The sequence below is a fragment of the Oncorhynchus tshawytscha genome, linkage group LG31, assembly GCF_018296145.1.
Source record: "Oncorhynchus tshawytscha isolate Ot180627B linkage group LG31, Otsh_v2.0, whole genome shotgun sequence".
Lineage (NCBI taxonomy): Eukaryota > Metazoa > Chordata > Actinopteri > Salmoniformes > Salmonidae > Oncorhynchus > Oncorhynchus tshawytscha.
In genome coordinates this window covers 12,399,020-12,419,420 of record NC_056459.1, presented here as the reverse complement: position 1 = coordinate 12,419,420, position 20,401 = coordinate 12,399,020, and the positions used below count along the sequence as shown (strand labels likewise).

General features: G+C 41.5%; 1 protein-coding gene across 2 annotated transcripts in view; it reads left to right on the top strand.

Moving 5' to 3' along the window:
* The first annotated feature begins 14,277 nt into the window (after positions 1 to 14,277).
* Positions 14,278 to 20,401, top strand: part of LOC112229694 (transcriptional repressor p66-beta) — a 41,858-nt gene continuing 35,734 nt past the window's right edge. The window contains exon 1 of one of the 2 annotated variants that reach the window (XM_024395669.2): positions 14,278 to 14,550. The gene's annotated coding sequence lies outside the window, so the exon portion shown is untranslated. The remainder of the gene's footprint in view (positions 14,551 to 20,401) is intronic. The other variant, XM_024395670.2, reaches the window with a different exon arrangement.

Genomic DNA, 20,401 nt, shown 5'->3' with positions numbered 1-20,401 from the left:
ATCCATTTTAGAAACAAGAAATGCTGTTACCTGTTTTGCTTAATGTAAGGAACTTGAAATGATTCATACTTTTACTTTTGATACTTAAGTATATTTCAGCAATTATAATTACTTTTTATTTTATTTTAATTAATTTTTTTAGAACCAACCACTTTTTGACTTTTACTCAAGTAGTATTTTACTGGGTGACTTTCACTTTTACTTGAGTAACTTTCTATTAAGGCATCTTTACTTTTACTCAAGTATGACAATTAGGTACTTTTTCAATCACTGATGCCAACAACTTTCATCTTGAGAGTAGAGTAGAGAAGAGTAGGGTCCACTGCACACGCAATTGAAATGCTTCTTTAGCTTTTCATTACTGACGTATCAATTAAAAGCACCATAGACGTGGGAATTAGGGGTGCTGAGGGTGATGCTGCACCCCCAGATAAATCAGAATACAAAATAAATAAATAAAACATTTAGAGATTTTTGTTTTTCTTCACAAAATGTGTGCACTTACCTCCCCCACCCCTAAACATCTTCCTGCTGCCATGATGTGCACCTTACTCTCCTCTAATGGGCTATTCTCAGCGTTTATCAGACTTGACTCTGCTTTTGAAAAATACAGTCAAAATTATTTTGTAACCCTACAGAAGTATATGTAGGCCTAGTGAATGATTTTGGAAGTTGGGAAAATGTATCCCCCTTTTTTTTCTACCATCTGATAGATGGGTATAAGTCATATTTCATGAGTGCAATAGTTGTTTAATTAATAGTTTGTTAATTAAACGTTTATTCACTTAACTCTATTTGTCCATTGCGAAATAGACATTTGTATTTATTTATGCTGTATTTATTTATGCTGTTTTATGCTTTTTTCAACCCACATGACACTACATATAACCTACACTGAAACAAGAGGCTGGAAGGAGCCACAGCTGTAAATCTAAATGTAATGCAGGCCTAATATCTCTGCTCTCTCATCTGAAAAGACAGGACAAGTGAAGCAGTATGGGGCAAGCCTACAGAGACTGCTTTACTGTGACTAGAGTAAGAGACTATTGAGATTCACCCCATAGGGTTGACTAGGGAATGAAGAAAGCCAAAGGACAGTACTGACCTCTGCTGTTCAGATGTATAAGGTGCAGCTGGGTGAATGCTCTTTTTAAAAAACTGTCACATCGTGGCACCAGGGCCCTGTTCAAATACCTTTTTCTTTTTTTAAGGGGCAAGTCCAATTCCTCACACATTTCTTTGTTTAATGGATAAGACAAAAGTAGAGAGGAAAGAGGAGATTGTGCTGAAATAGCAGTGGACCTGATGACTAAAATGTCAATGAATTCAAACCCATGATGCAGCAGTACACAAATTCCTTAAAAGTGTATCCTTCACTGGTCTGTAAGTGGAAAGGTAAACAATTATTTTAATATGTCAGATTAGCGATTACATCGAGGAAAAAAGGGTGCATTATTACATTATCAATAAAACAGAGCCCAGCTTTAGTTAAAGGTAGGCACCAAGTTCAAATGTTTAATTTATCTTTCATTTCGTATTCATACCAGGCCTCCGATATGTTTGGACCATTTTCATACACACAGTGTCTTGTGACAGTGCTCACTCCCTTGCACAGTTTCCCCATTTAGTTGCCATAAATTTGTAAATTCATGACATTTGTATTTCTTTTCAGCATTCTCTTTCTCCACACTCGCAGATTCTCTTCATGTAAGTTATTTTTTATTCACAGTGGTATTTAAAAAATAAATATATTATAAATATATAAAGCAGTGCAGCACAAACAGCAACACAGAGTTACACACGGAATAAATAAACATACAGTCAAAAAAACAATAGAAAAGTCTATATACAGTGTGTGGAAATGAGGTAGGATAACGGAGGTAAGGCAATAAATAGGCCATAGTGGCGAAATAATTACAATATAGAAATTAAACACTGGAGTGATAGATGTGCAGAAGATGAGTGTACAAGTACAGATACTGGGGTGCAAAGGAGCAAAATAAATAAAATAGATAACAGTATGGTGATGAGGTAGTTGGATGGGCTAATTACAGATGGGCTATGTACAGGTGCAGTGAACTATGAGCTGCTCTGACAGCTGGTGCTTAAAGCTAGTGCGGGAGATATGAGTCTCCAGCTTCAGTGATTTTTGCAGTTCGTTCCAGTCATTGGCAGCAGAGAACTGGAAGGAAAGGTGGCCGAATTAGGAATTGGCTTTGGGGTTGCATAGTGAAATATACCTGCTGGAGCTCGTGCTACGAGTGGGTGCTGCTATGGTGACCAGTGAGCTGACATAAGGCGGGGCTTTACCTAGCAAAGACTTTAAGATGACCTTGTGCCAGTGGGTTTGGCGACGAATATGAAGCGAGGGCCAGCTAACGAGAGCATACAGGTTGCAATGGTGGGTAGTATATGGGGCTTTGGTGACCAAACGGATGGCACTGTGATAGACTGCATCCAATACGTTATGTAGAGTGTTGGAGGCTATTTTGTAAATGACATTGCCGAAGTCAAGGATCAGTAGGATGGTCAGTTTTACGAGGGTATGTTTGGCAGCATGAGTGAAGGATGCTTTGTTGCGAAATAGGAAGCTGATTCTAGATTTAATTTTGGATTGGAGATGCTTAATGTGAGTCCGGAAGGAGAGTTTACAGTCTAACCAGACACCTAGGTATTTGTAGTTATCCACATATTCTAAGTCAGAACCGTCCAGAGTAGTGATGCTGGGCGGGTGGGCAGGTGTCGGCAGCGATCGGTTGAAGAGCATGCATTTAGTTTTACTTGCATTTAAGAGCAGTTGAAGGAGAGGAAGGAGAGTTGTAAAGGTTTTAAAGCTTGTCAGAAGGTTAATTAACACAGTGTCCAAAGAAGGACCAGAAGCATACAGAATGGTGTCGTCTGCGTAGAGGTGGATCAGAGTCACCAGCAGCAAGAGCGACATCATTGATGTATACAGAGAAAAGAGTCGGCACGAGGATTGAACCTTGTGGCACCCCCATAAAGACTGCCAGAGGTCCGGACACAGGCCCACCGATTTGACATACTGAACTCTGCCTGAGAAGTAGTTTGTGAACCAGGCAAGGCAGTCATTTGAGAAACCAAGGCTGTTGAGTCTGCCAATAAGAATGTTGTGATTGACAAAGTCGAAAGCCTTGGCCAGGTCTATGAATAAGGCTGCACAGTAATATCTCTTATCGATGGCGGTTATGATATCATTTAGGACCTTGAGCGTGGCTAAGGTGCACCCATGACCAGCTCGGAAACCAGATTGCATAGCGGAGAAGGTACGGTGGGATTCAAAATGGTCGGTAATCTGTTTGTTAACTTGGCTTTCGAAGGCCTTAGAAAGGCAGGGTAGGATAGATATAGGTCTGTAGCAGTTTGGGTCTAGAGTGTCTCCACCTTTGAAGAGGCGGATGACTGCGACAGCTTTCCAATCTTTGGGGATCTCAGATGATACGAAAGAGAGGTTGAACAGGCTAGTAATAGGGGTTGCAACAATTTCGGCAGATCATTTTAGAAAGAGAGGATCCAGATTATCTAGCTCGGCTGATTTGTAGGGGTTCAGATGTTGCAGCTTTTCAGAACATCAGCTATCTGAATTTGGGTGAAGGAGAAATGGGGGAGGGTTGGGCAAGTTGCTGTGGGGGGTGCAGGGCTGTTGACTGGGGTTGGGGTAGCCAGGTGGAAAGCATGGCCAGCCATAGAAAAATGCTTATTAAAATTCTCAGTTTTATCGGTGGTGACAGTGTTTCCTAGCCTCAGTGCAGTGGGCAGCTGGGAGGAGGTGCTCTTATTCTCCATGGACTTTACAGTGTCCCAGAACTTTAGGGTCGCAAGCAACTCATTTAGTTTGTGTTGCGGTTCATCCCTGCAGACAGAGTTATGTAACCCTCACAAGCTCAAAATGTATGCACACTGTTTGTTTACATAACTTCAGCCTTGTGTGTTAGACTACAAGTAGATCCTTGGTCACATGCCCTGTGCTTTTGATAGTGTGTAATCCTCTGTTTCGCACTGAAAGATTATTTCATACTTTGCCATTGTTTGTGTTATAGAAAAAAATAGTAGAAATATGTTTCCCATACCACATCATCCTCCAGGATATTACAGCAGTTAGAGTTGTTAACTTGGCTTTCGAAGGCCTTAGAAAGGCAGGGTAGGATAGATATAGGTCTGTAGCATTTTGGGTCTAGAATTCTGCCCCCAAAGAAGGACTGTAAAACAAATACTATGTGCTGCACATGTGATAAATAAATATGCAAAGCCCATGCACACACACTTTCATACTGTCATACATGTGCTAATTAGAGTTGATTGATTTATGTTCTTCACATTTTTGTTTTGTAGCTATTATCGTATTTTATTCTTATTTATTGTTGTAGTTTATACACCTTGTGGGTGGGGGCAATGGTTCAAAAAATGGGAGAAGACTAGTATGTTGTAGTTCCTCATACAATTCCTCATTGTACAGTATATAAGAATATACACTGCTCACAAAAATAAAGGGAACACTTAAACAACACAATGTAACTCCAAGTCAAACACACTTCTGTGAAATCAAATTGTCCACTTAGGAAGCAACACTGATTGACAATACATTTCACATGCTGTTGTGCAAATGGAATAGACAACAGGTGGAAATTATAGGCAATTAGCAAGACACCCCCAATAAAGGAGTGGTTCTGCAGGTGGTGACCACAGACCACTTCTCAGTTCCTATGCTTCCTGGCTGATGTTTTGGTCACTTTTGAATGCTGGCGGTGCTTTCACTCTAGTGGTAGCATGAGACAGAGTCTACAACCCACACAAGTGGCTCAGGTAGTGCAGCTCATCCAGGATGGCACATCAATGCGAGATGTGGCAAGAAGGTTTGCTGTGTCTGTCAGCGTAGTGTCCAGAGCATGGAGGCGCTACCAGGAGACAGGCCAGTACATCAGGAGATTTGGAGGAGGCCGTAGGAGAGCAACAACCCAGCAGCAGGACCACTACCTACGCCTTTGTGCAAGGAGGAGCAGGAGGAGCACTGCCAGAGCCCTGCAAAATGACCTCCAGCAGGCCACAAATGTGCATGTGTCTGCTCAAACGGTCAGAAACAGACTCCATGAGGGTGGTATGAGGGCCCGACGTCCACAGGTGGGGGTTGTGCTTACAGCCCAACACCGTGCAGGACGTTTGGCATTTGCCAGAGAACACCAAGATTGGCAAATTCGCCACTGGCGCCCTGTGCTCTTCACAGATGAAAGCAGGTTCACACTGAGCACATGTGACAGACGTGACAGAGTCTGGAGACGCCGTGGAGAACGTTCTGCTGCCTGCAACATCCTCTAGCATGACCGGTTTGGCGGTGGGTCAGTCATGACGGTGGGGTGGGGTGGCATTTCTTTGAGGGGCCGCACAGCCCTCCTTGTGCCCACCAGAGGTAGCCTGACTGCCATTAGGTACCGAGATGAGATCCTCAGACCCCTTGTGAGACCATATGCTGGTGCGGTTGGCCCTGGGTTCCTCCTAATGCAAGACAATGCTAGACCTCATGTGGCTGGAGTGTGTCAGCAGTTCCTGCAAGAGGAAGGCATTGATGCTATGGACTGGCCCGCCCGTTCCCCAGACCAGAATCCAATTGAGCACATCTGGGACATCATGTCTCGCTCCCTCCACCAACGCTCCCCCCGCCACGTTGCACCACAGACTGTCCAGGAGTTGGCGGATGCTTTAGTCCAGGTCTGGGAGGAGATCCCTCAGGAGACCATCCGCCACCTTATCAGGAGCATGCCCAGGCATTGTAGGGAGGTCATACAGGCATGTGGAGGCCACACACACTACTGAGCCTCATTTTGACTTGTTTTAAGGACATTACATCAAAGTTGGATCAGCCTGTAGTGTGTTTTTCCACTTTAATTTTGAGTGTGACTCCAAATCCAGACCTCCATGGGTTGATAAATTTGATTTCCATTGATCATTTTTGTGTGATTTTGTTGTCAGCACATTCAACTATGTAAAGAAAAAAGTATTGAATAAGAATATTTCATTCATTCAGATCTAGGATGTGTTATTTTAGAGTTCCCTTTATTTTTCTTGAACAGTGTATCACTATGTTGCCAAAAATGTTCATGACTGTTATTGTTTCCCTTCAATAAAATGCATTCAAAACTACTTTCTGCACATTTCTGCTACTTTCTTAGGCTGTACAAATGCTATCTCTTGCAAAAAATATATGTTTACACCTATGCAGTACCTTTAGCAATAATAATAATAATAATAATAATAAACCTCTACTTTAGTAAAGAAAACAATTATGACAGGTGTGTTGTAATAAAAAACGAGTGGTGTCCACTGATTAAATGCAGTCTTTCTGCTTTGTGAAGAGGGAAAACCCAGATATTCACACAGTTTGTTTCTTCATGCAAAATAGATTTGGGGTTTAAAATTCAACTAAGCTGCTTTATTTTAGGGGTTTAGTGAAGGCGGGTCATTTTTGACCATTAGGACAAGGGGAGAATAGAGAATGTTAAGACTACACAAAGGGTTAAATGAATTTATGTAAAGCAATGCAATGCCAGAATATGGCTTACTAAATGGAGAACTCACTTGGAATCTTCTCATATGAGTTCATGTATTTGAATCCCCAAATCGACCACCTAGTCCCTAGCAATGGGTTGATACATATCATTGGTCCCTAGCCACTCCTGTAAATCTGAAAGGATCAAATGGGTTTGAGATAATATGATAATTGCATCACCTTATCAGCACAGTGCATACAGTACATATATTCAATGATTTTAGGTCTACAAGAGTGCCTAGGGGTAAGGAGATAAGAGTTTATTTGGAAGCCAGCAATCCAGAGGTCAACAGTCTTTGTTGTCAGACCTACAGTATGAGGAGAATGCTTTCAGTGTCAATCAGCAAGACAATTGGACTATTGTGTCAATGTTATACTATCTTCTCTTCAGGTATGAAGTTTATGTACTATTTTATATTTCCTATGTGTGCATGTGTGTGTGTGTGTGTTTGTCTACTGTATCTACTGTCTGGAACACCACTTGTTCCTCTCTCTAACGTCTGACAGTCTCACCAAAGTGTTTGCTACCGTATCTGTATTTTGTAGTATGGGTTTTAAATCAGGAGTTAAACCTCGTAATCTACTTAGAGTCCGTATTTAATGTGGGCTCCATGTTGACACACCCAACTTAGAGGGGGCAGGATTATAGATTGAATTTGGGCAACCATAATGAAGTGTTTTTTTTGGGGCAAAGACTGGACCGAGACCAGTTGAAACCTACATCCGCCCTCAGATCTCCCTCTGTGTGAGTTTTTTTCCCTTTCTACCCTACTGTAGTTCGAAGAGAGGTTAATGTCGGATTAGGCCAAACATCACATCTAATTGTGGTGTAAAAACATATCTCCGTGTCAGCTGGAGTGATGCAAGGGTTTAAAGCCGTTCGAAACATTTAGTCAAACGGGTGTTAAAGAGCGATGAGAAAACCCAACTTGGATCTACAGAGGGCCTTGCTAAAACAGTCACTGCAGCCTCTGCCAAGAAAATCTGTCGGTCAATTAGATGTGAAACATACCTATGAAGGGATGAGAAAGCAGATATGTTTAACCACATTCTTTTAGACTCCCTCTAATATTCAGCGGGAACAACGACCTGATGTTATTGGTGGCCCAGTGTAACTGTATTGGTGACCCAGTGTAACTGTATTGGTGGCCCAGTGTAACTGTATTGGTGGCCCAGTGTAACTGTATTGGTGACCCAGTGTAACTGTATTGGTGGCCCAGTGTAACTGTATTGGTGGCCCAGTGTAACTGTATTGGTGACCCAGTGTAACTGTATTGGTGGCCCAGTGTAACTGTATTGGTGACCCAGTGTAACTGTATTGGTGGCCCAGTGTAACTGTATTGGTGGCCCAGTGTAACTGTATTGGTGGCCCAGTGTAACTGTATTGTTGACCCAGTGTAACTGTATTGGTCACCCAGTGTAACTGTATTGGTGACCCAGTGTAACAATATTGGTCACCCAGTGTAACTGTATTGGTGACCCAGTGTAACTGTATTGGTCACCCAGTGTAACTGTATTGGTGGTCCAGTGTAACTGTATTGGTGGCCCAGTGTAACTGTATTGGTCACCCAGTGTAACTGTATTGGTGGCCCAGTGTAACTGTATTGGTGACCCAGAGTAAGCATGATTTGTACCTACATGGTAAAGCAACTGCCAGACAACCATGTGAGTGTCAGAATGTACCTGTACTGACTGCAATTCCCATCAGCAATCAATCAAGGTTGCACTATAACTGACGTTAAAAGGTAATTAAGAGGTGATTGTTGGCTGTATAGTTCCCTTAGATTGAATCACGGCCCACGTCTTCCGAATTGTTGGGAAGGGCAAGGGTTGTGTTCATTAGACACCGAACTGACCAATGAAGAAGAAAACTGACTAAAATAGTGAGGGACTTCCTGTACTTGTCCAATAACAATTGCTTATAAAATGTTCCCCAACTGAACATGACCTAGGTTACACTACTGTGTATCTCCCTCCGTATCTGCAGTGTTTTGAGCGGTCCCTCGCCCATTTAACTGTAATTTCCTGTCATGTACTCAAGAACCCCCATTTCATAACCCGTAATCCCAACATCATGTGATGGAGAGCTTTGGCGTCAATGGTCATGTGTCCTTTCATATGGGATAAGGAAGTCACTCAGTGTCTCTGATGAAAATACTTTGAATATGCGTTTTTCCTCCCTTCATTTGAGGAGTCACTGATCTGACATGACTGTGAAGGTGTAAGTTCTGTGCAGCCATGTAAAATAAGACTTCCCCTCTCTTCCTTGTCACACCAAAATGGCCAACCATTAGAGAACATGTTGTTGAATCACAGTGGACATGTGGGAAATTGATCTCTAATCTATTTAATACCTAAATCCAGTGAATGATCCGCATTGTAGGAAATCACCACTGAATTATCTGGCCAGCTTCACAGAGGAAGTAAAGTGTTGGTGTTTTTCAAGAAGGATTTGCAGGGAAATGTGGAGCTTTACAAACAGCATTTGTTGGGCCAATAGTTGACAAATGCAATATTCAAAAGGAAGGGGGTATGAGATTCATATCTAAATGACACTTGGATTAAGCAATGTGCATTAAGGCACTGAGATTAAATAATGCATGATATAAGTCAGACAGCATCCTCTCTCAGAGCAAGGTACAATGAATCATAGGATATGCAGTATAATGCGGTTGGTGGACTACTGCAGTGTTGCAACCCTCCAGATAACTTATCTGTTTCTGTTGATCTCTTGTCCAGTTGCAGTGCCCAAATTCACATGAATGAATGAGAGCAGGCCCCGGAGAAGAACACTCTGACTCTCACGCTTTGTGCCCTGCATGGTCTTCTGACAGTACAGCGGTTGCATGGATGTTAATGGAGACATTCGGCGCAGGGGACTATGTCGCATTCCGTTCCTACTGGTATGTTGTACATACAGTTGAAGTCGGAAGTTTACACACACTTAGGTTGGAGTCATTAAAACTTGTTTTTCAAACACTACACAAATTTCTTGTTAACAAACTGTAGTTTTTTAGCAAGTCGGTTAGGACATCTACTTTGAGCATGAGACAAGTAATTTTTCCAACAATTGTTTACAGACAGATTATTTCTCTTAATCACAATTCCAGTGGGTCAGAAGTGTACATACACTAAGTTGACTGTGCCTTTAAACAGCTTGGAAAATTCCAGAAAATAATGTCATGGCTTTAGAAGCTTCTGATAGACTAATTGACATACTTTGAGTCAATTGGAGGTGTACCTGTGGATGTATTTCAAGGCCTACCTTCAAACTCAGTGCCTCTTCGCTTGACATCATGGGAAAATCAAAAGAAATCAGCCAAGACCTCAGAAAAAAAAATCTGGTTTATCCTTGGGAGCAATTTCCAAACGCCTGAAGGTCCCACGTTCATCTGTACAAACAATAGTACGCAAGTATAAACACCATGGGACCACGCAGCCGCCATACCGCTCAGGAAGGAGACGCGTTCTGTCTCCTAGAGATAAACGTACTTTGGTGTGAAAAGTGCAAATCAATCCCAGAACAACAGCAAAGAGCAAACCTTGTGAAGGTGTTGGAGGAAACAGGTACAAAAGTATCTATAGCCACAGTAAAACAAGTCCTTAATCGACAAAACCTGAAAGGCCACTCAGCAAGGAAGAAGAATCCACTGCTCCAAAACCGCCATAAAATAGCCAGACTACGGTTTGCAACTGCACATGGGGACAAAAAAACTCCAGACTACGGTTTGCAACTGCACATGGGGACAAAGATTGTACTTTTTGGATAAATGTCCTCTGTTAGATCTGTTTGGCCATAATGATCATTGTTATGTTTGGAGGAAAAATGGGGGGGCTTGCAAGCCGAAGAACTTAAGCATGGGGGTGGCAGCATCATGTTGTGGGGCTGCTTTGCTGCAGGAGGGACTGGTGCACTTCACAAAATATATGGCATCTTGAGGCAGGAAAATGATGTGGATATATTGAAGCAACATCTCAAGACATCAGTCAGGAAGTTAAAGCTTGGTCACAAATGTGTCTTCCATATGGACACTGACACCAAGCATACTTCCAAAGTTGTGGCAAAATGGCTTAAGTACAACAAAGTCAAGGTATTGGAGTGGCCATCACAAAGCCCTGACCTCAATCCTATAGATAATTTGTAGGCATAACGGAAAAAGCACGTGCAGGCAAGGAGGCATACAAATCTGACTCAGTTACACCAACTCTGTCAGGAGGAATGGGCCAAAATTCACCCAACTTATTGTGGGAAGCTTGTGGAAGGATACCCGTAACGTTTGACCCAAGTTAAATGATTTAAAGACAATGCTACCAAATACAAATTGAGTGTATGTAAACGTCTGACGCGCTGGGAATGTGATGAAATAAATAAAACCTGAAAGAAATTATTTGTCGCTCCTATTTTTCTGACATTTCACATTCTTCAAATAAAGTGGTGATCCTAACTGACCAAAAACAGGGAATTTTTACTAGGATTAAATCAGCAATTGTGAAAAACTGAGTTTAAAATTATTTGGCTAAGGTGTATATAAACTTCCGACTTCAACTGTACATACCATTGCACAACCCACTGCCTCGTGTATAATACAAAATGTAATTAAGTAGTCGTGGAGGGAAATTATCACTCTAGAACACAAAGCAGGCTCACAAAAATGGCTTGACTTCCTGTCTTTGTGGGGTATTTTTGGGCAGCAGTGATAGGTCACTTCTGGGAAAGTCTCTGAATGTGTTTCAAAATACAATACAGTACAGCAGTTAGAGAGATGACCGGGTGGCTATGGACTAACCTCTACCCCTGCACATTGACTCGGTACCGGTACCCCTTGTTATTGTTGTTTTATTGTGTTACTATTTTTCCTTTTGTTTATTTAGCACATTTTCTTACTTAGTGTTTAAAAACTCAGTATTGTTCATGAAGGGCTCATAGTAAAAACTCCCTATAAAGGCAGGAACATATGAAAAAACCTGGAGAGGAACCAGGATCTGAGGGGTGAACAGTCCTCTTCTGGCTGTGCCGGGTGGAGATTATAATAGTACATGGCCAAGAATACAACAGCTGCTGTATTCGGCACATGTGACAAATATATTTTTATTTGACTTGATATGATTTGGATCATAAAAATAAGGAAAGCTTAGTGTCTTTATTTAGAGTAGGGGACATAACCAGGAACTGACCACTATTAAGGTTCACTTGACCCTGACAAACTGCAGATAGAGGATGTGTTTATATTCTGTGAAGATTTTCCCTGTAATCTTAATTTTATGTTTCATAATTCTTTGATGCCGGGCAGCAGGTAGCCTAGTGGTTAGAGCGTTGGGGCAGTAACCGAAAGGTTGGTGGATCGAATCCCCGAGCTGACAAGGTAAAAAATCTGTCATTCTGCCCCTGAACAAGGCAGTTAACCCACTGACTGTTCCTAGGCCGTCATTGTGAATAAGAATTTGTTCTTACCTGGTTAAATAATGTTTTTTTATTGTTTGAATGATAAGAGAGTCCAAAAAGAGAGAAGTAATCGGCAACAGATACAGCAAGAAAAAACTCTCAGATGTTTGGCAGATGTATTTCTCATATTTAGCTGGGGTTAAATAGATGCACAAACACACCCTGAACACGCACACAGACACACACACACCCTGAACACGCACACAGACACAAACACACCCTGAACACGCACACAGACACAAACACACCCTGAACACGCACACAGACACACACACTCTAAAAATGAAAAGGTGACTGCAGTCATCATATTGTGTCCATAAAGAGTGGTGAAGCTTCTATTTTCATTATACAATACATAGAGACTGAAGAACCCTGAGCAAGAGTCGGCTTGGTTTTGAGGCATTACCTCATCCCATTGATTCATGTCAATTAGTGAACAAAGCTCCCTAACCAGGTTTCCTTGGCTACTCTTCGTGGTTAATGACTTTCGACCAAACAAATGACTTGAAGATGTGTGACCCTTTGGCCTTGCCATCATGAATACATCATTGGTTGATAATGTGAAATTATATTTTACAGGACAGGGCTAAGCCAGCTCAGGTTATAAGACTAATGTGACCCAGTTTAATATTTAATCGTGAATAATGAATTCTATATCGTGTAATATAACATTTATGGTAAATAAATAACAAAAAAACTGATGTCAAACCCATTATTTAAAGATGGTAAAACCTCTAGATTACATCACTGGGGGTTTACATGAGTAGCATATAGTATTTGGGATTTTATATAATCGCCTGATAGGACTGTACAGTACATGTAGTATATTGACTGTACGGTCACATGTGTTGGCCAAGTGCCAAGCGAGGGTTTCTTTGCATGCCGCTAGAGGGCTCAGTTATTGCTGTTGCAAAAACATTGTAATCGTTTTAACAGTGAATATCAACACAATCGCGATTAATATAGTGTAAACTGCAGCTCTGCAAGCCTGCATAGGTTTGCAAAGCTACCGGTAATATACCAAAATTACTGGAATCTTCAGTAATTTTGGTAATTAACAGAAAATATATGGAAATCTATCGTAACGTTGGTAATTTATACTTGAATAACTTTTATAAAACCTATTCCATATAGCACTCATGTTTATGTGTCCATATTGTCCATGAGTTTCAATAGCGGCCACTAACTGCCACTATTTTGACTCCAAAACATTGACAACAAACACATATTTACATAGTAAAATAAATTAAAGTGTGTAAAAAATATAAAGGATATGCTGAAAGCCTCATATTAAACATCAATGGTATTTACAAAATGTATGGTTTATATTTAGGATAATATTTAACAGCTTTGTCATTGATAATTTTTAATTATCATCTTACTTATTTATTTCATATATTTTACATGTGATATGACCAGAGAGAGGGCCCGAGATAATTACAGACACCTGTAATAATCTGAAGTACCCAAAAGGGACACTACATGTCATGTGCTAGATTACATAAAATCCTTGAAAGATACCAACATTCTGGTAGTTTACTGGTAAACTTCGAAAGTATCCAGTAATATACACTCACTTTTTTTGTAAAGAACAATATTGCTTGCCTTTTACGCACGGCCTAAAGTGGAGTTCATCAACACTTCGAGTCAAATCCATGCTTTAACAATCCTATTGTTGTTCCAAAGATGCATATTTTAGTAGATGCAACATTTACTTTCGATTATCTTATAGTTTGTTAAGTAGGTCGGGCATCTTATTGTTCGTGCCTCAACGCAGAGAGGCTATACATTATTGATCGTGTCATCGTTCATCCATTCGCTATCACAATAATCGATCTCATTTCTATTGTAGCCTAAAGGATAGGATACAGATGTGACATGATCTTGTCTATGAATATGCATTATACGTAGGCCTTGTATATAGACTATATATTATTTTGACAATTCCTAAATTGTGTTAAACAAGTTACAATTTGAAAAATATAAATTATATAACACCAAATTGATTTATTTAATTTCCGCTTTTACGCATATGATTTACTGCCGAATAGACAGACTATCAAGCGTTTAATCGGGTGTTCTTCTTGGTAGAAAAGCGATTCTACAAGTCACGAAAATACTAGGTTCAAGATGAGTCGTAGAAAGGGCATTGTTCCTCGGAGATCCAGTCGATGGCCATCGCTGAATGAAGAGGGACTTAATACTGTTGTCCACTCTTTATCTGTCAATGTAGTACGCTTGCCTTGTACTGCGGACACGGCGCCCATAACAAGCCATTTAGTTCCCATCATTTCAGTGCTTTTTGTCCCCTCCCCTCTAGACATAGACAAAAACACACACCTTATAATAATAGGGGCGCGCCTCCGACACAGCCGCCGACCAATAACCCGTCTGTCTGGGCTGAGACCAAGGGGATGAGCGCTCGTTGAGGCCCAATCAGAGCTTTTGTGTTGCCTGCCGGTGCCTGGTCGTGAGGAGCTACTGCAGCGCTTCAGGATCGGAAAGAGAACCCTGAGCTTGTGGAACCTGAGGGGTAAAGGCGAGTCAGGTGAGTCCGAGGATATGGATGAGGCCTAGCTAAAATGGAATATCATTTTTGAAATTGCGGCGGCAGGATTTGGATTCTTACGGGTGGTAGAGTGAACTCTACTTGGGGTAGTAATAATCACATCCAACGTTATAGCGGTGACTCAGGGGTAAATGTGGCGCAAAGACAAACAATACCATAGCATGGTTCGTATATTGATGCAAGTTTATTTGCAAGCCATCAACAACCAACGGTTGAAAGTGACTAATCAAGGTCTGGGATAATTTGATAGGCATGTTTTATACATGTCGCGCATTGTCATAAGGAACACATGTTAAAGAAACGAACGTTTTTAGAGAAATATCAAATATGCGGGTAATAGCAACATTGTAGTGAATGTCTCAAATCCGTTTCATTGTTTCATCTCGAGTCTCTAGGGGTTAACTCATATTGGCGGAGAATGCTCTGTGTGCGCCCGGCTACACAAGCAGTGCATGTGCACACGGTAAAATCCTCCAAATATACCCACATTTTTCGCTTTAAAACCCCTTGTATTAAGATTATCCATGTGTACTACCAATATAGTGGTACTTGTAGACACAAGACCAAGCGGTAGTTTCACAGAGCTGTGTGGAGAGCGCAGCGAGTAGCCAAAGCTAGTGTGCATTGTAGTTGATGGCTGTACAATTAGAGGAAAAATCCGAAAATGCATCAGCCATGTATGTAAGTGAGGACGTGCTCTCAACTGGTTCCATATGCACGCAAATGGCTGCCTGACGCTTGACATGTAAGACTTGAAATTTAATTCACGCGAATGTATGTATTGATTGTAACCAACGGGCAGCCACTGATAAACGGCAGTAGATGCCTAGATGACGTTAGGAAAGAAACGCAAATTAGCTAATATGTGCTGGCTATTATTCTCGGTGCAGCAGAAAAGTCAATAGTGAGAGAGCGCCTAATTTATTTATATAGGTGGTTTGGGTAGAGCCAAGGCTACTGAACCGGGACAAGCTGAACTGTCTGATACTCATGCGGCTTTGGCAACATTTCGTGGCCCATATGTAGACTCACTTGCCAGGCAGCTGTTGGAAGAGACTAAATTGCAATATACATTTGTTCCCAATGGGAATAGTCCTAACCCATTATATTAGCCTATCGATGGTTAACAGATTGCCAAAAGACTGAGATTGAATTAAATTTCAATTATTCTACTCTTCACTCATTGAATTACTTTCTAAGAATTAATCTGACCGCGACAATGTAAGGAAAAGTCTCAGCGGAATTGATGAAGACTGCTGTTAGTTGGAACACAGGTGGGCCCATTCTGAACGCAGGAGGACCCATTCCTAAAAGTTTCAAATATACCCTATGTCTGCTCTATTTTGGGGTGTCAACTTCAGAATTACACAGGGGTATTCAGGTGCAATGTCAAGTTATTTTTGAGTTAAAACTTCAGCCAAGAGGAAGTCTTTTCTTTCAATCATATATGTAAAAAGAGATGCATAACCAGCTGTATCTTTACCAATCCAACATATGCAAGAATGAAGGGTAAACACATCTAAACATGGATCCTGCATCGTGGGTCTTGTTGTCTGAAGATTTTATTTGTTTTATTTACATTTCCCTTTGTCTTTATAAACCTACAATACATTTTTGAGATGTATTTCACCTGTGCTTTGTCACCCACCAGACACTCAATTCTACCAGAAAAAAATATAGAAGTACAGTACTTTCTGAGCCCTGGAAAATCCAGTGCTCATTTCTGTCTACCTTTCTCTCTCTGTTTCTCTATGAATGAAAGTCTGCAGCCTATGAATGGTAGTCCCTGGTGTTGAACACTGTCGAGCAGTATGAATGGACGGTTACGCCACTGCTTTGTCAATGATGGAACAGCCATCGCCATGTCCTCCCAATGTGTATCACTCTACCATCCATCTGCTCCTTCCCACACTGTATTTGTATGGAGAAAGCTATGGCCCTGATCACACTCAACTACATGGGGTAGAAGAGGAATCCATTACAAATGTCTTGTCATTTTTGGGGGGTGGCTTTAGCATATTTGTGAATGCTGTCCCTGATATAGAGCATCGATAGTTCATAATCAAGGAGGGTTTACTCAGTTTAGGTAGCATGTGACATACAATGTTATTTATTTATTTTATTTATTTGCAGTTCTTTAACACAATTGATGTGCTCCAGCAGACTGGAGCTGCCCATGAAGGGATTTCACAGTGTGCACACTTTTAATTTCCACGGTGCCTTATCGCAACTGACTGCCTGGTGTAGCAATGCCCATCAGGCCTCCGTCACTCGTCCTCCTGCATTTTTGATGCGACGTTGTGCCAAGATTCAACTCTTGCAAATTCCTATCGTACAGATTCAGTTCCACGACGAAAGGTCGAGCTAATGCCTTGTTAAACGTTACACGGTTTGGTTTCTGTAGATGTGTATCATGAATGCAGTATTTCAGATCTATCACAAATCATGGCTAAGCCAGTCCCTTGGCTCAATAGAACCTACAGATGCCATTTTTATAATCCGGTAAAACTATCAGCCTCTGCATCTCATTTAAGGATAAGCAACTGCTTCCTCTCCTGGGAACAAATATGTTCCAAACAAACATGGCTTATAAGAAGATTGTAGGCCTATATCAGACAAACTGGACAGTTTATGTAGGCTTTATCATTTTTGGAGGGAAAGATCACAACAGAACTCAATGTAAGTGGCCTTGGCTCTGCTTCAGGATCATTGACCTTGGTCAAAAGAAAAAAGGTTAGAAAATAAACAGGCTGCCCTTTAAACACCCCCTTTGTTCAAACACAACAAAGTGACAGGCTCTAAATAAGCGACCAGTGCACCTGCGGTTGGGTAACAATAGACCAGGTGCCCTCCACTGATGTACTTAGGATCCAGCCACAATGACCCCTGATGAAAGGAGCATGTTGTGGTGGAGTCCCTCGCATATTGACTATCCTAATATTGATCTCATTACCTTTTTATAGGGAAGGTATTTTTCTCACGTGGTGTGGGGAAAAAGTACAATGTTGATTGCACTCACCCATTGAGTCAGACACTCAGTGCTTGTTTCAAGAGACCCTCGCTTTTGGTGTGTGTGTGTGATGACCCTACCACTGAGTTGGCATGTCCCAATTGACTCAACGGCCCTGGGTTTGGCAGGAGACTGGAACTCTCACAGATAAAGCCTGTGTGCCTTGACACCAGCTATTCACCAGCTGTTGGTTCCTGTACCCCTGCACATTGACTTGGTACCAGTACCTCATTGTATATAACCTCGTTAGTTATTTTGTTTCTTTTCTTCTTTTTTATTTTATTTATTTATTTTTTCAGCAAATATTTTCTTACTTTAAAAAACAATCTGCATTGTTGGGTAAGGGTTTGTAAGTAAGCATTTCACGTTAAGGTCTACCTGTTGTATTCAGCGCAGGTGACATAAAATGTGATTTGATTCTATAGAAAAGCAGAGTCATGACAACACCATTACCTCAGACTTTCCTATGACAGTGTACAGGAAGCTCTCTGCAAAATATCAACAGAGAGTGTGCCACTTATTGTTCTGGAGAAGCTATGGTTCAGCGGCTTTTCCACGTAAGTTTTTATCAGAGATGATTTTATGAGGAGGTAGGGTAAATTAGGACGGTAGCTGTAATTTTTTATTTAAAGGAGGTAAAATTTGCAGTTGTCAGTCGGCTTTGGTACCACTAGCTTTGCTATGTTATTGTCCAGCATTCAAGTAGGCCTATGTTATTTAAGCTCAAATACATTTGCAGTGCAAAAGGATTGTCATACCTAGCACACAGCCTGTGATATCTTCTGAAAGCTACTGTGTCCAATGAAACGCCGTCCTTGTGTTTTCAGTCGTGGAAGAGGGACCCCATTTAAAATCTATGCTCATTTAGGGGTCCATACTTACTTGAAATTAAGATATAAACGCTCTCCGTTTGAGGGAAGAGAAATCTGTATAATTACATCTTAATCAGGAAAATGAAGTTTATTTAAGAATCCGCCCAAGTGAAAATCCTTTGAGGGGGAGAAGCCTTGTCGACACTAGATTATTGATTGATATGTGCAATGTTAATGAATGTATGTGAAGTGTAGCAATAAACAAGGGATGTGTAAAACGAAAGGAGAGTGCAGAAAAATGTGTCCTCACAGGCTTCTATTTTTTTCTGACATGTCCAGTAACAATGTTTTTCAAACAATATTGCAGTTGATTCACAATGCGATTGTGCACATTGCAACCTGTACGGTAACTTAGTATTGAGAAAATCACTGTAATGCCGTGCCGTGTTGGTTTTAGCCATTTTCTCGCTGTCCACAGGTCATGAAAGGTCAGCACAGCAAGTGATGTCCCCTTATTTGCATATATAGTTTATGGTTTAACCTTTAACCTATGCTGTTCCTTGAAATAATTATAATTGAAACCAGTCCTGGTTCAAGTTGGTGAGTATCAATGAAAAAGACTTCGGTTTTAGTGAGAGCCAGGGCATTCCCAAAGAGGAGTGCCGGGGCATGCATTGTGGGATACCCTTGCTTGTAATGTGCTTTCTGTTCAGTGTAAGTCGTGAACCAAAAATGTGTAGGTTATATGAAATCCCCAACAGCTGCAGGCTATACATACTCACACATAGCCATTGGTTTACCGAAAACCATTGTTTGAATATGGAAGTGAGATGGGAAAGTAATTGGCTAGTCTTTCCCACAGATATTACACAGGTATTGCATTGGCCTATTTGTTGTCAGTCAAAGAAAAAGGTACCTTTCCTACTCACCTTGGAATGCCCCTTCTTTTAACGGGGCCTTAGCCAGCAAACCCAGAAGAAGAGTATCAATTTAATTCAATAGCAGCATGGGATGTAATTGGTTTGGGAATGGGTCTCAAGAATGCTTGGTTTTGCATGTTAAGTGTGTATGTTTGGCGTCACGGCCTTGTTAACACCTGAATGGGGGTGGCTGTGTTGTTCAGTGGGCTTCACGCGAGGCTGATTAAACCCTGTGCAGAAACAATCAGCCCAGATGAATGGCTCCCTGCAACGCTTAATTAGCAGACCTCCCCAACGTTTTTGCTCGATAAGCAAAACGCAGCTGTGGAACTCATGTGGAACACGTGGTCGCCAAGCATCACCAGGTCCCAGATGACTCGTACCCTTTCAGACAACTGCATACCACCCTGCATCTCACTGATGGCTTGCCTCCAAAAGTAAGCAGTATTGGTGCTGGTCGGTCCCTGAATGGGTGATCAGATGCTGCTGGAAGTGGTGTTGTAGGGCCAGTAGGAGGCAGTCTTTCCTCTGGTCCAAAAAATAATCTCCCAATGCCCCAGGGCAGTGATTGGGGACATTAACCTGTGTAGGGTGCGGTCTTTCGGGTGGGACATTAAATGGGTGTCTTGACTCTCTGTGGTCACTAAAGATCCCATGGCACTTCTCGTAAGAGTAGGGGTGTTAACCCCGACGTCCTGGCTAAATTCATACCATCATCGTCACCTAATAATCCCCAGCTTCCAATTGGCTCATTCATCCCCCCCTCCTCTCCCCATGTAACTATTCCCCAGGCCGTTGCTGTAAATAATCATTTTTTCTTAGTCATCTTATCTGGTAAAATACCCAAACCTTGCTGTGCTGGAATATGTCTTTTGTTTTCACATTGTCCTTTCCAGCACAGTTCCAGCAAAGATGGTGGATGTGTAACCAGTTCAGCCCAGTACTGTTCAGCTCAATAGTGTGAACAGAGTAGCCTATAATTGGTTCGATCAGACAAAGTGAGACCTTTTTGAATGACTCCTTTCATAAGAACATTTTAGGTCCACAGGGGTCCTAATGCCACTGTGTTCTCTTGTGTTGAACCTCTG